The sequence below is a fragment of the Sus scrofa genome, chromosome 2, assembly GCF_000003025.6.
Source record: "Sus scrofa isolate TJ Tabasco breed Duroc chromosome 2, Sscrofa11.1, whole genome shotgun sequence".
In the NCBI taxonomy this organism is placed as follows: domain Eukaryota; kingdom Metazoa; phylum Chordata; class Mammalia; order Artiodactyla; family Suidae; genus Sus; species Sus scrofa.
The window spans coordinates 25,379,314-25,386,804 of record NC_010444.4 but is presented as its reverse complement, the minus strand read 5'-3'; positions in this window follow the sequence as shown (position 1 = coordinate 25,386,804).

Genomic DNA, 7,491 nt, shown 5'->3' with positions numbered 1-7,491 from the left:
CTATTCAAAATGACAATACTAAAGACAATGTTCTTGGACAAGTGTCAGGTTGGGAGAAGATATTTGCAATATTTAAAGCTGATTGGGGTTAATATCTGCAGGGTACAAGAAAATATTGCAAAACAATAGGAAAATGCCAGAGAATGCATTCAAACGCATTCAGAAAGAGGCAAAAGCTGAAAAGAGGCTATTCACTATTGAAATAAATTGCCAGACCCAAGATGGACCTGCTCCTGCCTGGGGGTCATGTCAGCAAACCAAATTTTCATATTCCTCTAAACGTTCCACTTGACCAGAAACAGAATATATCTTGTCAGGCAATCCCAAAGGCCAAGCCAACTCTGGATTCTATTTTCTTGTTCCTTGACTTTCTAAATAAAGTCCAATATACAACACCAGCTAATCATGCCCTTTCCACATTGCCTCTTTCAATGCTCTATAAAACTCACTCTTGCCCCAAATCCCTCAGGAAGAGTGGTTGACTGCTTATGAGGCTCTGTACGTCCCTAATCTATGGATTGTTTTCCCTGGAATAAAGTGTTACGGATTGATCAACTTGACCCTTGCCAGGGTCCTAGCCAAGCTCAGACACCCCTGTAAATCCCGGCCAAGAAGGTTCTTTTTCCTATGGAACTCACGCAGCCAATAACAAAACCGAAGCTGAGACTGGAACAAAACAAGTTTTATTCAGTGGCCAAAGAATGGAAAAGTGGGAATCTCCTTGGCAAATCAACTTCTCAAACAAATTTCAGTCAGAGACACCAAATATACAGAAGGAGCGAGTTAAAAAAGGAGGAAATTGGGAAAAGTGAGAGGAATATTCATGAGTTCTCTGAGAACAGTGGTGTGGTTTGGATCCAGAACTGATGCAGCTCTCTTTATCCGTCCTTGTTTGGGCTTTTCCGGTTGTTGTCACGGCAATTGTCAACTGGTGGGTGTGTCGTTTGGCATGCTAATATATTACAATAAGCTTTTCCTACATTGTTTTAGTTTTGTCATTTGACATCACATAGAAAGCGTATAAAGAGCTATTCATTTTATTAGTAAGCCAAGAAATACAAATATAATACCACAATGAGTTATCACTTTATGTATGTTAGATTGACAAAAATTAGAATTTTACATAATACCAAATGTCAAGGAGTAGATATCCAAGATTTTAACAATCACAGCATCCAGTAAAACAATGAAAGAAAAGGCATTCTTGAGTGCCATATCTGTAAAGTTTAACTCATACATAAAACAATAGAATACTTTTTAAAGAAGCATATATTCAAGGACATTTATCAAACATATTAGAGAGTCTGTGGGAAAAAAGTTAGAGGAATGGGAGTGGGGTTTGGAGATAAAGAGAAAATAAAATTAAATCAAAATGAAATAACGAAGCTGCCTTACATGAACGAAAGACAGGATATGATCTGAGTCCTGTGATTAACTAGCCTATCTGCATCTGAGTTCCAAAATAAATAACTAAATGGAGAGACTAAGCCTCAGAGAGATTTTCCCTCATAATCCCTGATTTACGAGGTCAGTGCACTAACCACTGATATACAAAGTCTTTAATTAGTTCCTGTCCATAGGTGACTGCTTTTCCAAAGGGGTAATGGAAGGCAAATTTAGGGATTTTTCTCACTCCCAATGAGTACTGATCTTACAAATGATTAACTGTCTGCCTTCATTCACTGCAGCCCCCTCAGATTAAGGCCAAGACCACCCCTAAGAAAGCATTTCCAAGGAGAGAAGTTTGAAAAACATAATTTTGCCAGAAAGAATTAGTATCACCCAGGGATCAGGGAGCTGGCTTGGAGAGCCGGAAGGAAGTCAGAGATTAACTCACAATTGACTGGATATTCTTTTAAATAACTCTTGACATTAGCTTCCCTACTGTTAAAACAAGGATTTTATAGAAAGAATCTGAATAAAACTGAAAGAAGTATCAATGGAATCTTCTGAATTACTGGGGTGAATGAAATGGAGGTTATGAAAATAAGATATTTTTATTATTTGTTGTGGTTATAGGAATTATTGAACAGTATTTAGCAAGTAACATACTAAATGAATGCCTTAAAATATCTTGATCAGAGATTACCTGTGGTTATCTTTACATTTACTTTTTTTTTTTTTTTGGCACCCGTGGCATATGGAGGTTCCCAGTCCAGAGATGGAATCCAAGCTGCAGCTGCAACCTATGCCACAACTGCAACAATGCCAGATCCTTAACCCACTGTGTGACAGTGGGAACTCCCAACATACACTTGTTTTTTAAGGGGTAGATGTGTTTAGAAAATTATATTATTAACAAGCAGTGAATTCACTTATAAGAACTGAGCAAAATGAACAGAAAGCTGTTGGGCCAAGAAACCATTTTGGTATTCATATCCAGAAGGCTCTGAGAAACAGAAAGTGTCAGGCCCAGCAGTAAAGACTTCATTCTTTGTATTTTGGCAGCTTTGGGATTGGCTGGGGGATATCATATTTCACTGCACTGACTTTAATAGGATAAGATGTTGGCTAATATGATAACAGCATGAGAAGAGATTTAGGTGATCTCAGGAGCTTGAGGCAGGGGAATGAAATCAGTCACTAAAGTGACAGTCTAATTACAGAAGAAGGAGATCTGTTGAGGGGTGCAAATACCTTCCCTAAAGCAGTGGACTTAGAAATTCTACCGTGTTCTCTTTTCAACTTCTAGAGGTTTTTCTGAAATTAAATGTACGATGTTACGAACCATACTTATACCCAGGTTGTCTTTTTGGAACAGGTGAAAGAGAAATTGATTGCATAGCTGAAACATAAAGACAGGTAAGGTTACTAGGAAGCAGGCAATTTGGGAGTATCACCTATTCACACCACAGGTGACTATGGTAAGATGGAGACAAGTAGATCTGAGTTTGAATCCCAATTTAGCCACCTTCTGGTTGGGTAACATTTTTTTTTTTTTTTTTTTTTTTTTTGTCTTTTTGCCTTTTCAGGGGCCGCTCCCGCGGCATATGGAGGTTCCCACACTAGGGGTCTAATCAGAGCTGTAGCTGCCGGGCCTATGCCAGAGCCACAGCAATGCGGGATCCAAGCCATGTCTGCAACCTACACCACAGCTCATGGCAATGCCGGATCCTTATCCCACTGAGCGAGACCTGGGATCGAACCTGCGACCTCATGGTTCCTAGTCGGATTCGTTAACCACTGAGCCACAACGGGAACTCCAAGGTTGGGTAACACATAACAAGTTCTTCACCTCTTTGACCCTAGGTTTCATCATGTGCACGGAGTTCAAATGTCTAATAAGTTAAGAGCTATCACCCACATAATTAGGAAATACTTGTTTATTTTAGGAATATATCACTTATTTCTCAAAGTCCCACATGCACTCACAAAACAGTCTCAAAGGCAAACTGCCCTGTTCTCCACATGTCCTGCCAGCTGAGTATCTTGCAAATGCCTTACAGCTGTTGTTAACCACAATGTGAAAGGCCAATACCAAGTGTGGTAGCCCCCAAGATGACTGAAAGTTTGGAGATAATTTACTACGAATTAATAAAAAACTAATATATTTTTTCTTGTCTTTTTTTTTTTTTTTTTTTTTTTTGCTGTTTCTAGGGCCGCTCTCGCGGCATATGGAGGTTCCCAGGCTAGGGGTCCAATCGGAGCTGTAGTCTCTGGCCTACACCAGAGCCACAGCAACGCGAGATCGAGCCGTGTCTGCGACCTACACCACAGCTCACAGCAACACCGGATCCTTAACCCACTGAGCAAGGGCAGGGATCGAACCCACAACCTCATGGTTCCTAGTCGGATTCGTTAACCATTGCGCCACGACGGGAACTCCTAATGTATTTTTTCTTATGAGAGTGAGGTGCTTCTATAACAAAAAACTAACCTAAGATGTTGGACTGGCTTTGGAATTGGACAGTGGGAGAAGCTGAAAGCATTTGAGGAGAGTGTTAGTGAAAGCCTGAAGAATCTTGAAGAAACTATAATGAGAACCCTGATGGCTTTTGAGAAGGCTTAAGGGGAAATGAAGAAAATGTTATTGGGAACTGGAGGAAAAGGGTCCTTGTTATGTAGTGACAGGAATTTAGCATAACTGTCACCTGCAGTAATGTGGAAAGTAAAAAATTTGCCTAATTAAGTGGGTATTCTAGCTAAGTACGTTTCCGGTAGAATGTTGAAGATACTGACTGATGTCTTCTTCCAGATGATAGCAGAATGTGCAAAGAAAGAGATAATATAAAGAAGGGTTTTTTAAAAAAAGGATCCAGAGCTTGTTAGATTTGAAAATTCTCATCTTCCTCAGACAGCAAATAATGCTAAAATGAAGAAATGGCTTCTAGTTAAAAATAAACTCTAGGGCTCTGCAAGGAAAACACTGTCAGATGATGAAGGTGAGGGCGTGACTGTAAAACCCTTTGTTTAGACCTCAAAAATATCTACAGAAGTGATTTAGAGACTCATTCAGACAAACAATAGGGCTTAAAGAAGCTGACGAGTATTTTGCCTCAGCAGTTTCAGCTAAATGACTCTCCAGAATAGAGAAGAGTTTATCTGGAAGAAATTTGTGGATATGATTTTTGTCCAGTGGAGTGGTGCCTCAAGTGGATTCACAGGAGACTCACAAAATTTTTAAATGAATGATATTGGCAGAAACACTGGCAGCATGGACTAAATGGGACAGAGATAGTACAAAATGAAAAGGAGACTTTGGACCCCTAAATTCTACTGACAGGAAGCAGATTGACAAATTGCATAGCTGCAAACATGGGCTTCCTTTAATAGAAAAGGAAGGATGACTCAGAGTATGGAATGAAGAGCCCAAGAGGTGAAGTCAAGAGCCATGGAGATTCATTCCCAGGCAGAAGTAGAACTGAGCCTTAATCAGGGACTTCTAACATGGGTCCAACTGGATTTTAGGATTTCTATGGGCCAGTGACTCCTTTGTGCCTCCTGTGTTTTCTTCTTTTTGAACAGGAGTGACTGTAGCAGTTATTCTAAGCTTGTCCCACCATTGTAGGTTAGAAGACAGTCAGATGAAGATGAAATACGCTTGAGGAGCTTCATTTAAGACTCTACACTGAGGACCCTCATCCACACCTGGACCTGATTTAGATGAAAAGATTCTGGGCTTTGAGCTGATGATTAATGGGTTGAGACTTTGGAGCATCTTGGGAGGAAATGAATTATTTGGCACTTAAAAGAGACATATATCATTGGAAGACCAAAATATAGAATATGGTATCCAGCCTCAAAGATGGCCCTAAAGATCCCTACCTCTTGATATTCATGTCCTATACAAATAATCCCCTCCCACACTAAATAGGGCTCATGTCTGTAACTAATAGGCTATGTTGGGAATGACAATGTGTGACTTCTGAGCTCAGGACATATAGACATTGCATTTCCACTTTGCCCTCTCTTGGATCACTTGCTTTGGGAGAATTCAACTACCATGTCTTGAGGACACTCAAGCAACCCAAGAGAAAGTGGTGAGGCTGCTTGTCAATAGCCATATGAAGGAGCCATCTTGGAAGTAAATCCTACATTTCCAGTCAACTCTTCAAATGACTATGGCCCCAGCCAACATCTTCACTGAAATCTCTTGAGAAACCCTGAGTTGGACCACCCAGCTAATCCACTCCCATAATTGCAGCTCAGGAATATGTGAGAAAACAAACATTCATTGTTTTAACCTGTTGCATTTTGAAATATTTTTCTGTACCATAACGGATTACTATAACAAGGTTGCTTTCTTTAGATACTATCAAAGTTTCCAATTCCTTTGGAATCAGACCATTCTGATTTCTGTGCAGAGGGGTACAAAATGCCCATCTCATTGGTCTGCCATATTCCATCCTGAGAATTTTATGAAGCCCCTTTTTAGCAGTTCCAGCAACTTCTGTCTCTAAGACCCTTTCACCACAGAGGACTCAAAGAAGGTTTGCGAAGTGTTAGTGTTAGATACTGTGCTGCAGAGTTTGATATTTTAACTTTCTCGAACAAACAGTAACAACAATAATAACAAAAAGACAAACCTTCCTCCCTATTAAAGACCTTGGACACAAAAACATGTACTTTTAAGACATTAAAAAATTATTTTCATTGACAAACTATTTTTAAATGTGATAAAGTTATACTTGTAAAGGCTAAGTTATTTCCTTTTACGCTTGAGGAGGCAGAAATAAGCAAGAAACACTTTCATAAGTACACTGACATTGATGTTTGAGTCAACAATTATTGAATATTTTTGTTGGAATGGTGCATCAATTTAATCCTTGTTTAGAATGCAGGCAGAGAAATAATTTCTGGAGAAATGAACTGGAGAAAAATAGAAATGTATATGGAATTAGAACCAAACAAACCTTTGGAATATCCCCCCCCCCATTCTACAGAATTGTTCTGAGGTAAATAAAACAAAATTTTTTTTCTCACAGTAAGATGTCTGAAAAAGCTTCCCAGAAATTAAGCACACATTCATTATATGTGAAAATATTAAACATCATTTTTTTTTTTTGTCTTTTTGCCTTTTCTGGGGCTGCTCCCGTGGCATATGGAGGTTTCCAGGCTAGGGGTTGAATCGGAGCTGTAGCTGCCGGCCTATGCCAGAGCCACAGCAACATGGGATCCAAGCTGTGTCTGTGACCTATGCCACAGCTCACGGCAATGCCAGGTCCTTAACCCACTGAGAAAGGCCAGGGATCAAACCCACAACCTCATGGTTCCTAGTTGGATTCGTTAACCACTGCGCCATGATGAGAACTCCTAAACATTATTTTAAATGATTTTTTACCCACCTAATCCCCTGACATTTCTGTGAAGATCATTTGGAAATCTTAGCTCAAAAGTATCTAGGGGAATCAATGAAAAACAGACACAATCCTATCCTCCTTCCTTCTTTTCAACCACACCCCAGCCTCTCGCCTGACTAGATCAAAACATCCATTTCCTCTCTCAAATACAAATCAAAAGCTCTTCTATGAATGGAGAGACACAGATATGGAGTAAAAGGTGTGTGTGTGTGGGGGGGTGGCTTACACTACCAGCAGCCAGCCCAAATGTCCAATGTGCTAAAAATGTTTAAAACCTCCTCCAAAGGCTTATTATGTGCACTAAGTCTAATGAGGGCCAATGATAATAGTTAAAATGTAGTGAATACTCTGCAAAGCAGGCATCTTTACATATCATCCACAAACTAGCCCCATGAAGTCAGTATTATTATAATTTCCACTTTACACACACACTGGAAAACAGAATGATCAAATAACTTCTCCAGGGTCACAAAGCCAGTAAGTTGTAGTACCAGAATGTGGGGATCTTCTGGCAGTAGCTCTTCCCAACCTGGTTTATAAAGAGCAGTAAAAAGATCTAGTCCCATTCTTGGCACTTTAGTTTTGGTTCATAAATAACAGTTTCCTTTCTTTTGGAACTTAATCTGAACTAAGTCTCCTTATGGAAAGGAAAATGACTGCACACTGGAACTCTCATTCCACAAATACTGTC